The sequence below is a fragment of the Lepidochelys kempii genome, chromosome 2 (assembly GCF_965140265.1).
Source record: "Lepidochelys kempii isolate rLepKem1 chromosome 2, rLepKem1.hap2, whole genome shotgun sequence".
NCBI classification, from domain to species: Eukaryota; Metazoa; Chordata; order Testudines; family Cheloniidae; genus Lepidochelys; species Lepidochelys kempii.
In genome coordinates this window covers 254216582-254228747 of record NC_133257.1, presented here as the reverse complement: position 1 = coordinate 254228747, position 12166 = coordinate 254216582, and the positions used below count along the sequence as shown (strand labels likewise).

Here is a 12166-nt window from a genome sequence, read left to right as displayed (position 1 = left end):
GTGGAGGCTATGGAACTTGGGGAGGAGGGCGGTTGGTTACACAGGGGCTGCAGTGGCAGTCTGTGCTCCAGCTGCCTTTGCTGCAGCTCAACCATACACTGGAGCATACTGGTTTGGTCCTCCAGCAGCCTCAGCATTGAATCCTGCCTCCTCTCATCACGCTGCCGCCACATTTGAGCTTCAGCCCTCTCTTCAGCCCGCCACCTCTCCTCCCGGTCATTTTGTGCTTTCCTGCACTCTGACATTATTTGCCTCCACGCATTCGTCTGTGCTCTGTCAGTGTGGGAGGACAGCATGAGCTCGGAGAACATTTCATCGCGAGTGCGTTTTTTTTCTTTCTAAGCTTCACTAGCCTCTGGGAAGGAGAAGATCCTGTGATCATTGAAACAATGCAGCTGGTGGAGGAAAAAAAAAGGGACAGCGGTATTTAAAAAGACACATTTTATAAAACAGTGGCTACACTCTTTCAGGGTAATCCTTGCTGTTAACATTACATACATAGCACATGTGCTTTCGTTACAAGGTCGCATTTTGCCTCCCCCCCCACCGCGTGGCTACCCCCTCAACCCTCCCCCGTCCCTGTGGCTAACAGCGGGGAACATTTCTGTTTAGCCACAGGCAAACAGCCCCGCAGGAATGGGCTCCTCTGAGTGTCCCCTGAAGAAAAGCACTCTATTTCAACCAGGTGACCATGAATTATATCTCACTCTCCTGAGGATAACACAGAGAGATAAAGAACGGATGTTGTTTGAATGCCAGGAAACATACACTGCAATGCTTTGTTCTACAATGATTCTCGAGTACATGTTACTGGCCTGGAGTGGTAAAGTGTCCTACCATGAAGGACACAATAAGGCTGCCCTCCCCAGAAACCTTTTGCAAAGGCTTTAGGAGTACATCTAGGAGAACCGCGAATGCCAGGGCAAAGTAATCCTTTCACGTGCTTACTTTTAAACCATGTATAGTATTTTAAAAGGTACACTCACCAGAGGTCCCTTCTCCACCTGCTGGGTCCAGGAAGCAGCCTTGGGTGGGTTCGGGGGGTACTGGCTCCAGGTCCAGGGTGAGAAACAGTTCCTGGCTGTCGGGAAAACCGGTTTCTCCGCTTGCTTGCTGTGAGCTATCTACAACCTCATCATCATCATCATCATCATCTTCTTCGTCCCCAAAACCTGCTTCCGTATTGCCTCCATCTCCATTGAAGGAGTCAAACAACACAGCTGGGGTAGTGGTGGCTGAACCCCCTAAAATGGCATGCAGCTCATCATAGAAGCGGCATGTTTGGGGCTCTGACCCGGAGCGGCCGTTCGCCTCTCTGGTTTTCTGGTAGGCTTGCCTCAGCTCCTTCAGTTTCACGCGGCACTGCTTCGGGTCCCTGTTATGGCCTCTGTCCTTCATGCCCTGGGAGATTTTGACAAAGGTTTTGGCATTTCGAAAACTGGAACGGAGTTCTGATAGCACGGATTCCTCTCCCCAAACAGCGATCAGATCCCGTACCTCCTGTTCGGTCCATGCTGGAGCTCTTTTGCGATTCTGGGACTCCATCATGGTCACCTGTGCTGATGAGCTCTGCATGATCACCTGCAGCTTGCCACGCTGGCCAAACAGGAAATGAGATTTAAAAGTTCGCGGTTCTTTTCCTGTCTACCTGGCCAGTGCATCTGAGTTGAGAGTGCTGTCCAGAGCGGTCACAATGGAGTACTCTGGGATAGCTCCCGGAGGCCAATACCGTCGAATTGTGTCCACAGTACCCCAAATTCGAGCCGGCAAGGTCGATTTAAGTGCTAATCCACTTGTCAGGGGTGGAGTAAGGAAATCGATTTTAAGAGCCCTTTAAGTCGAAATAAAGGGCTTCATTGTGTGGACGGGTGCAGGTTTACATCGATTTAACGCTGCTAAATTCGACCTAAAGTCCTAGTGTAGACCAGGGCTACGGAAAGGTTGTAATTTGCTGGTTATGATTATACTGTCTGTATGTGTGTATCATTTTTGAATTTGAAGTTATGAATATTGGCTATGTACGTGTATCTCAATGTGTTTGATTCTAAGTAGCATCAGTGAAGCATTTGGTCAGCTTCTTGAGAAAGGACTATTCTGAGTAAATGCCCAATCAAGAAACACTTGACTGACAATGGACTTTGGGTGATGCCAATCCACATCTGAACTTTCCTGGGAAAGTTTAAACTAACATGTAATCAATGGCATCGACCTGTAAAAAGCTGAATCATTCATGGACATGTGACTTGCTCAGGTGGCCATAAACTCCATCTTGTTGTTGTGATTTTGCACAGAGGAACAAAGGGGTTTCTACCCACAAGAGAGAGAATATAAAAGACCATGGAAGCCCCTCCATTTTGGTCTTCAGCTGGCTCAAGAGATGGCCTCTCCACCCCAAAGAGATGCCTGAAAGAAACTGGAACAAAGGTCTGTAACTACGGGGGTGTGAGTGATTGCTGGACCCAGGCCATAAACCACAACTTTGGTCTGAAAAGGATTGGGCCCAGACTCGGAAGCAGTCTAGTCTGTGAAAGAAGCTTATTGGGACATCTATGAGAGTGAGATTTACCTGTATTCAGTTTCCTACTGTATTAAGCTTAGACTTGCATGTTTTATTTTGCTTGGTAACTTACTTGGTTCTGTCTGTTGTTACTTGGAACCACTTAAATTCTACTTTTTATACTTAATAAAATAACTTTTGCTTATTAATTAACCAAGAGTAAGTAATTAATACCTGGTGGAGCAAAAGTTGTTCATATCTCTCTATCAGTGTTATAGAGGGCGGACAATTTTATGAGTTTATCCTGTATAAGCTTTATACAGAGTAAAAGGGATTCATTTGGGATTTAGGCTCCCAGAAAGACTGAATATTGGGTGCTGGGAAAGACCCTGTTAATTGAGAACCCCCTGGGCTAAGTGAATCTTAATTTCTGTGAACAGGAGGGAGGTGTGGCCAAACCTCTTGGTCTGTGCTGTAGTTGACTGGTGTGTCCAGCTCAGCAAGTTGGGAGCGGAGGGAAGCCTTCTCTGGCGGGGGGGGGGGGAATTTGTTCTCAGTGTTATCCCAGCACATTGACTGACAGTCTTGAGGGAGTTTCTGTGACCCAACCTGTCACAAGGAGAAAAGGCAATCACATGCTAATACACTCAGGCTATGTCTACACTACAGACTTAAGTTGACGCAAGTTACATCAACGATCATAAACCTCTATAATTACATCACTTGTGCATGTTCACACAATGTTTCTTCTGTCAGTACAGTGCGGCCACAGTTGGTGCTCTAGCATTGACAGTGAGAGCAGCACACTGTGGGTTGCTATCCCACTGTACAACTTGCCACCTTCTGCAGTTAGGAGTGGTGGGAAGGCAGAGTGGAGCACAGTGCATCATGGGTGGAGGCTCAACGTCCAATGCAGGGTTTTTTTTCTGTCCCATCATTCCAAGGGCTTCTATGTTTTGTGCCATTTTTCAATGGCCCAGTTACTGTGTGCCCATCATCTCTGCCTGAAAGGATGGATCCTGCACTGCACTCTTGCTGTGGTCAGCGTTATGAACACAGCGTGACTAATGATGCAGTATATCATGAGCTCTGAATCTGAACAGGAATCCATGATGTCTGACATGCTGTGTGCCTTGGAAAGAAGCAAAACCAGATTACTTTGGGCATTCATGGAACAGTTACACATGATGGACCATCGTTATTGTGCTCAAGAAACAAGCAGTAAGTGGTGGGATGGCATTGTTATGCAAGTCTGGGATGATGAGCAGTGGCTGCAGAACTTCTGTATGTGCAAAGCCACCTTCCTGGAACTGTGTACAGAGCCTACCCCAGCACTGCAGTGCATTGCAGTGCAGTGCAAAGACACCAAAATGAGAGCTGTTCTCTCTGTGGAGAAGCACGTGGCGGTCACTGTGTGGAAGCTGCAACTCCAGACTGCTACCGGTCAGTAGCAAATCAGTTTGGAATTGGGAAGTCCACCACTGGGGTTGCATGCACACAAGTGTGTAGGGCCATTAATCATATCCTGTTACAAAGGACTGTGACTCTTGAAAATGTGTGTGAAATAGTGGATGACTTTGCAGCAATGGGATTCCCTAACTGCAGTGGGGCAATAGATGGCATGAGTATCCCAATTTTGGCCTGGGACCATCTTGCAATAGAGTACATCAGTGGAAAGGGGTACTTCTCTATGGTACTGCAGGCACTTGTGGATCACCGGGATCATTTCACTGATCATGGGGGGTGGTCAGGGAAGGCGCATGATGCATTTTCTTGATTTTCAGGGACACTGGCCTGTACAGAAAACTGCAAGTGGGGGCTTTCTTTGCAAACCAGAAGATTCCAATGGGGCATATTGAAATGCTCATAGGGATCCTGGGAGACGCAGCATACTCTCATGCCTCATGAAGCCTTACACGGGAAACCAGGACAGCAGCAAGGAGTACTTCAACAATAGGCTGAGCACGTGCAGAATGACTACTGAATGTGTGTTTGGCAGCTTAAAAGTTCATTGGCACTGCCTTTATGGCAGTTTAGAGCTAAATGAGCAAAATATTCCCACAGTCATAGCGGCCTGCATAATATTTGCAAAGCTAAGGTTAAAAAGTTTCCCCAAGGGTGGAGCGTGAAGATAGATTGCCTGCCGGCTGATTTTGAGCAGCAAGATGAGGGGCTATTTGAGGGGCATAATGGGGACTATTCAAACGAGGGAGGCTTTGAAGCACCATTTTGACAATGAGCACCAATAATACGTTTCCATAAAGTAGTCTGCCATTCTTTGTTAACTTGCCACCTTGCATGAAAATTTTGATGATTGCTTCCTGACTGATTTGTAGTGTGCAAATATGCAAATTGCCACTGTGTATTAATTCCAGGAGCAACCACCTTATGTAGGGGAGAAATAAAGATTACCTTTCAGAAAGTATATATTTTTTTATTAAATAGCAATAAACACAACATAACTCCCTTTCAACCAAGCATTTTCTAACACTGAAGGGCACCCTCCCAATGGAGGCTTTCATCGCAGTGTGCAATTCCAGCTATCATTTTGGAAGCTGTCTGAAGGAGTGGCATGAAGAGGGTACTGCAATAGGCTGGAAGACGCAAGGAATGTATGTGAGGAGTTTAGGGACTGCATGGCAAACAGTTCTGTATGAGCTGCAAGGGGTGTCAAGCACATATATTCTGCCTGTAGCGCAATTAAGGACTTCAGCATTTTTGTTTGCTCCTCTATCACTTTTATCACCTACTCCTGGCCAACAAACATTTGGTCCTGGCCCTGCTTATTTTTAAATTTTCATTGTTTCCCTTCTTGCCCTGCATTCTTGTTCTGCACCATCAGAGCATTGGAGACCTCCTAAAACACATCTTCCTTTTGTAGTTAGTCATTGGCTGCACGTGTGTTCTCTCTACGTGCAGCACTGGCTCTGGCCAGATAGTCCGCATAGCAGACTCCAATCAAACTGCCTAATAAGACCACAAGTCTTGGTTTAGTAGCAAAGGTACCTGGCTAGGTTTATAGTCAACAAAGTACAGTCCTAGCTATCTGGATCAATGTCTACAGTTACATTAGTACCTGTATGCTCGTAACAATGAACTCAGCTCAGTGAATGGTAGGACTTTCTATTCCCTCCTCAGCCAGCCAAAATACTCCTTCTGAGACCCCTCTTTATACACCGATACAAACAAGTTACATATTGCTGCTCTCACACGGTTCGTTAGCACCCTTTACCTTACACGTTGGTTCAATCAAAACATCTCTAGCCATCATACTATCATCCTGACCTTATCTTTAGGAGGGGTTAACATGTTCCTGCTATCTTTGGGGAGTGTGTTTGTACCATACTTAGTATCACGGTGTTCTGGTACCACGCTTCTGGAATGTGTTTGCATAAGTGTCCTGTGCCTAGTACTTCTCAGGAATGTGTGTGTGTCCTTGCAATACCACAGCCCTGTCCTTGCCAGAACCTGTGAACTTAGAAACAGCCATGTTTTATAACAGGGCCTGGCTTCTGCTCACAGTCTGCCTTTTGTTCACTTTGTTTTATATCAGCAGGGCCTGACTACTACTTTAGTTCGGCCTCAGGCATCATTTCAGGCCTCATGGCTCAGGGTCTCTTCTTCTACTACACCTTGCTCCTCCTTGGTTGCTTCCTTATCTGGTGGAGATGCTCCATCGGTGTGTAGGGGATTCCCCTGAAGGTCACATCTGCAAAAACGCAAGGAACAACAAACAGAAGCATGACTGTTAGTAAACTCACATCATCTAATCATAATAGTAAAATACACCTCTTTCTCACTGTCCCTTGGCAAACACACAAGCTTGGCCAATGCCCTAAAAATGGTGAGTTTGGCCAGGGGGATGATGACACACCTTCAAGAGGGGGCAAAGGGTGTTTTTTTAAGGGGATCATTGTAAGCAACTAGGGAGAATATCGTAAATTCTGCCACCATTTTCCACAGGCAGGGGTCATTGAAGAAAATTGTACCGATGCTGGTTCTGTTGGGACCCAACTGAGAGTGCCAATTCAGGACAAATTGCTTAAAGCAGGGAAATTACAGCCCAAGGCTGGGGTTTCTATGCACACCACGGCAAACCAAACCAGTCAGACGGAGAGGAGTTTGGTTTTACCCCACTGGCTAACCACAAGTCACACAAGCAATTCCCTTAGACACTCAGTTTCCAAGTATCACCACCAGTGCCACTTGTTATGGGGAAAAATGGTTATGAAAACCAATACCCCAGTAAAAGAAAAGGTTCTCTCGATCCCAAAGGACCAAGCCCCAAACCCAGGTCAATATACAAATCAGATCTTATCCACAAATCACACTGTTGCCAATCCTTTAGAATCTAAAATCTGAAGGTTTATTCATAAAAGGAAAAAGATTAGATGAGAGCTAGAGTTGGTTAAATGGAATCAATTACATACAGTGATGGCAAAGTTCTTGGTTCAGGCTTGTAACAGTGATAGAATAAACTGCAGGTTTAAATCAAGTCTCTGGAGTGCATCCACAGCTGGGCTGGGTCATCAGTCCTTTGTTTAGAGCTCCCATTTATAGCAAAGTCTCTCCAGAGGTAAGAAGCAGGATTGAAGACCAGATGGAGGAGCTGCACCAGCTTTTTATAGTCTCTTGCCATGTGGTCTCTGCTTTCTTTGTCCCACGGACAAGCTGTCCCTCACATGGTATGGAAAAACCTCAGAGTTCTGTCCATAGGCATGTCCCTGCATACCTTGCTGAGTCACAAGGTGTGTCTGCCTTCTCTCAATAGGTCAATTGTATAGCTGATGGCCCGGCTAGGCAGAGCAGACACCAACTTGTCTGGGGTGTCATCCAGAAGCATAGCATAAGTTTGAAATACAGACAGTATAGAGCCAATATTCATAACATCAACTACAAAAATAATACACATATACAGATGGCATAATCATAACCAGAAAACCATAACCTTGTCTCAGACACCTTATTTGACCCCTTTTATACAAGATTTGGTGCCATACAGAATTTTGGTTGCAACAATGATCTATACAGTTACAGATTCTGTCAATAACGTCACACCAATATCTTACTCCTGAGGGTAAGCCAGGATGCAAGGGTGCATCTCCTACAAGTGTGTGGCTTCAGATCGGGTCCCTGTGCTGCTCACCTGTGTGCTGCTTTAGGCCCTGCACAAGTGATTGACAACTGGTGTGGGAAAGTTTCCTACAACAAAGCTGCTCTGCCAAGGAACCTTTCGCAGAAGATTGGCGAGTATCTACCAGAAAGTTTCCTAGAGATCTCTCTGGAGGATTCATGCAATATCTCGGTTGTGACAGGTGTTGGTCGGTCCTCCGAGCCCCTAGGGGCGATGGAGAGATATGGTCTCCGTGGCCGGCCTCGGCCACACCTTCCGGGCGTTGGGGAATTAGTGGGAAGGTGTGCCGGCACGAGTCAGTAGCGCGCCCCTCAGGCAGGGGCGCGCCGGGGTAGGGGAACGCAGGCCCACCCAACTCCACTGCATTCCAGCCCAGGGCCCTGACAGTGGCGGGAGGCGAAAGTCCCCACGCTGGGTCAGCGGGGCCGTCGCGCCCGCTGACCAAACACACCCACCCCACAGTGTAGTGCGGCCCCTGGGCTACTTCCTACCCGATCTCTCAGGCGGGTCGCTCCGGTCCCTCCATCTCCTCCGGGTATTCCGCTGCGGGCAGCTCCGGTTCCTCCATCTCGTCCGAGTATTCCACTGCGGGCCACTTCCTCTCCCCCTCGGTATCGGACTCATGCTGGCCCGGGCTGCAGTCAGGCGCCTCCAGGTTCTCTGGGTATTCAGTGGCCGGCAGCCCTGGTTGCCGCAGGCCTTCCCCCAGGTCAGGCTCCTCCTTGCCCAGGGCTTCGCCTGGGTCAGCAGCAGGATCGCAAGGGAGCAGCCTGTGTCTGTCTCCCTCCCTGGTGCTCTCCTTACTGGGCAGAGGGCCCCGCCCTTTGTACTTCCTGTCCCACCCTTCCCCTTCCAGGGATTGGCGGAAGCTTGGCCTGGCCCCGCCCACTCAGGCTCAGAGGGGGGCTCTTTATCCTCTGGTTCGGAAGGGAGCCACCCTGGCTCCCTACACGGTGTACATTAACACACTGTTCCACCCCACTGAGTAGTTGCACAGGGGAATGTGAAACAGAATTAAACACAGCTAGTCTTGTACATTTCTATTCCTTAACCCACTTATAGCATAAAGCAAAAGACAGCTCTAACTCATGTAACTGAGCAGTATCAACTCAAAATGATCACTTACCAGAGCTCCCCTCTCCTGCATCATGCATGCCAGAGACGAAGTGCTGGGACTAGCTCAAACCTCTGGAGTTGAGATGATGTCCTGGCTTGCAACAGTGCTGGACAACCCTGTCGCCTGTCCCATCTCATCTTCCAATTCCACTTCCTTGTCCATCACTTTGGCCTTGGGGTTGAGTCTGCTGGCCACTGTCTGCAGCCCCCACAAAGTATCCATGGGGCTCTTGGCAGTGGAGGTGGGGTTGCCGCCAAGGATCACGTCCAGATCCTTAAAGAGGCAGGTCTTTGGCACAGCACCAGAGTGACAGTTTGACTCCCTTGCCTTCTGGTACGCCTGCCTCAGCTCCTTTATCTTTGCATGGCCCAGATGCGTGTCCCGCTCATAGGCCTTATCCAACATGCCATGAGAAATCTGACTGCTGGAGAATCTTCATATTTGATCACATCAAGGAGGGCAGAGGTCCATGAATCTATGACTGACAGAGTTGCTCTGTCAGTTCATTAGCGCAATTCACTTAGCTGCCAAAACAGCCGACAGGTGATAACTTCTGCTCCCCCAATTTATTTAGGCATGGGCTACACAGGCAGGGGCGGGGGAGTTTCGAACTAAGTACGCAACTTCAGCTATGCTATTCACGTAGCTGAAATCAAAGTATCTTAGTTCGACTTACCTGACTGTCCTGAGAGCGGCGAGTCAACTGCAGCGGCTCCCCCGTCGACTCCACTTACTCTTCCTGCCGAGGTGGAGTACAGGCGTCAACTCGGGGATCGATTTATCACATCTAGACGAGATGTGATAAATCGATTCCCAATAGATTGATCACTACCCGCCGATCCGGTGGGTAGTGAAGACGTACCGTTAGAATATGAAGCAAATTGTTTTTTCCCAGTCTCAGTAGCACTGCATCTCTTTCATGGATGCTTAAGGTTCATCCTTCCAGCTGACATCATCCTGATAGAGGTTAATGACAGTGCATTTCCAGATCACTTATTGGCTGCAGCGCCCATAGACGTCAAAGGGAGTCCCAGGTGCTCAGCATTTCTGAAACCCAGGCCACTTTGTTCAATGCCTAGTAGAGCTATACAGAAGATAGAAATTCCATTTCATGGAGGATTGAGAGATTTTGAAATTTGTCTGTGTTCTAGTTGGGCACAACCCTGCAAAATGTTGAAATTCTCCTAAAAAAAATCCAAATTTTTTGTTTCAGATCAATTGAAACATTTTGATTTTTCAAAACAAAATGTTTCATGTAGACTATGATTTCTTATATTATAATAAAATATTCACAATTAAAAGATATTTTAAAAATAAAAATGTTTCAGTCCAAAAACCTCAAAACAGGATGTTTCAACACCAAGCTATTCCCCAAAGTTTTTCTACAAAACAAAATTTCTATAAAACTGACATGAATTTGCAAAGCATTTGCCTTTGGATAGAATTGTGTTCTCTGATGGACAATGGTTCAACTGAAGTTTTTTTCTGTCCAGCTCTAATGCCTAGACATAGTTCTTGATGCCTTTGGGCCACCCAAGTTAGAAAATGTAGGTGTTAAGGTTCCTTTCCCACTCTGAACTCTAGGGTACAGAGGTGGGGACCTGCATGAAAAAACCCTTAAGCGTATTTTAACCAGCTTAGGTTAAAACTTCCCCAAGGTACAAACTATTTTACCTTTTGTCCCTGGACTTTGTTGCTGCCACCACCAAGCGTCTCACAAAATATAACCGAGAAAGAGCCCACTTGGAAACATCTTTCCCCCCCAAATCCCCCCAAGCCCTACACCCCCTTTCCTGGGGAAGGCTTGACAAAAATCCTCACCAATTTGCATAAGTGAACACAGACCCAAACCCCTGGATCTTAAAAACAAGGAAAAAGCAACCAGGTTCTTAAAAGAAGAATTTGAATTAAAGAAAAAGTAAAAGAATCACCTCTGTAAAATCAGGATGGTAAATACCTTACAGGGTAATTAGATTCAAAACACAGAGAATCCCTCTAGGCAAAACCTTAAGTTACAAAAAGACACAAAAACAGGAATATCCATTCCATTCAGCACAGCTATTTTATCAGCCATTTAAACAAAACAGAATCTAACACATAGCTAACTAGAGTGCTTATTAACTCTTTACAGGAGTTCTGAAGAGCATTCCTGCTCTGGTCCCGGTTAAAGCAACACACAGAGAGAACCCTTTGTTTCCCCCCCTCCAACTTTGAAAGTATCTTGTCTCCTCATTGGTCATTTTGGTCAGGTGCCAGCGAGGTTATCTTAGTTTCTTAAATTAACCCTTTACAGCTGAAAGGGTTTTTCCTCTGGCTAGGAGGGATTTAAAGGTGTTTACCCTTCCCTTTATATTGATGACAGTATGTTTATAGGGTTTCGGGATATACCGTTGTCCACATATTTGTGTTTCCAGGCATGGTTTCATGGTTGTTCAAATAACAATGGGGGTGCTCACTGTATGCTCACTGTAATATTGCCTCAGTTATCTTGGCTCAGATTATAGGGGGTGTTTCTTTTTAAATATGCAATTTATTATACTGATGTGTGCTAAACTGTGAAACATATATGTTGTGCAACATGGCTGAACTACCATTGCAGCAAGAACCATATTTTGTCCTCTTGATCTGAGTGGAATTTGTAACTGTAATGTATGTTTTTTGCATTAAATAATGTATTGTATTTTTCCTATAAAGCCCTTTGAAGCTTTCAAAGGGCACTCTAGATTAATAAATGTTATGTTGTTCCTTGCCAGAACTACGCTGAATTTCCCATATGGTCTGGAGCTTGTTTGCCAGAGCTGCAACACACAGCATGCCAAATCCTGCACACACATGTTCTACTTGAGCTTCATTCAGGAAGAGCTTCTTCTAGCTGCTTTAATTGTTCAGAACTTGCAGCATTTGACATCTCAGCTCAAGCCAAAAACTAAAATGTGTAAAACCCAGACTACACCAAGACAGTGCCAAATAAAAGGCTAAACAGCCGAAAGCAAACAGATTACGTGATGGAGAATTCTTACTGTTAGCCACGTGCTGGGGCACTCAGAGGAGCTAACATCACCCTAGAAACTAGCAGTGCCACTATTGGAGGCATTTTTTCCTGAGCTTGGATAAAGGTTCAGATGGAAATTTGGCTTGGAGTCAGGAGGGCATCCCAACCAGGCTGGGAGTTTGGCATTCAGCCAAGAGGGTATGCTCCAACTCACTGGAGAAATGGAAAGACAGCATGTGGGAGAAATCACATTGCTTTGCAAGCTTCAGATAAAGAAGGGTGGAATTCCAGACTGTCCAATGTAAAGGAAGGGTGATTCCTGGGATGTCCAATTCATCTGTATTAGCACACTAAAACAGCTTCAGTTTAGACTTCTTGAGCAAGATATGATCAGAATGAATTTCACAGCCCTAACCTATCATAGAA

At 46.2% G+C, this 12166-nt stretch overlaps 1 long non-coding RNA gene across 1 annotated transcript in view; it reads left to right on the top strand.

Annotated features, from left to right (window-relative positions):
- LOC140907807 (uncharacterized) overlaps positions 1–12166 on the top strand; it is a 111274-nt gene that overhangs the window by 74392 nt on the left and 24716 nt on the right. The gene's annotated exons all lie outside the window — the stretch shown is intronic.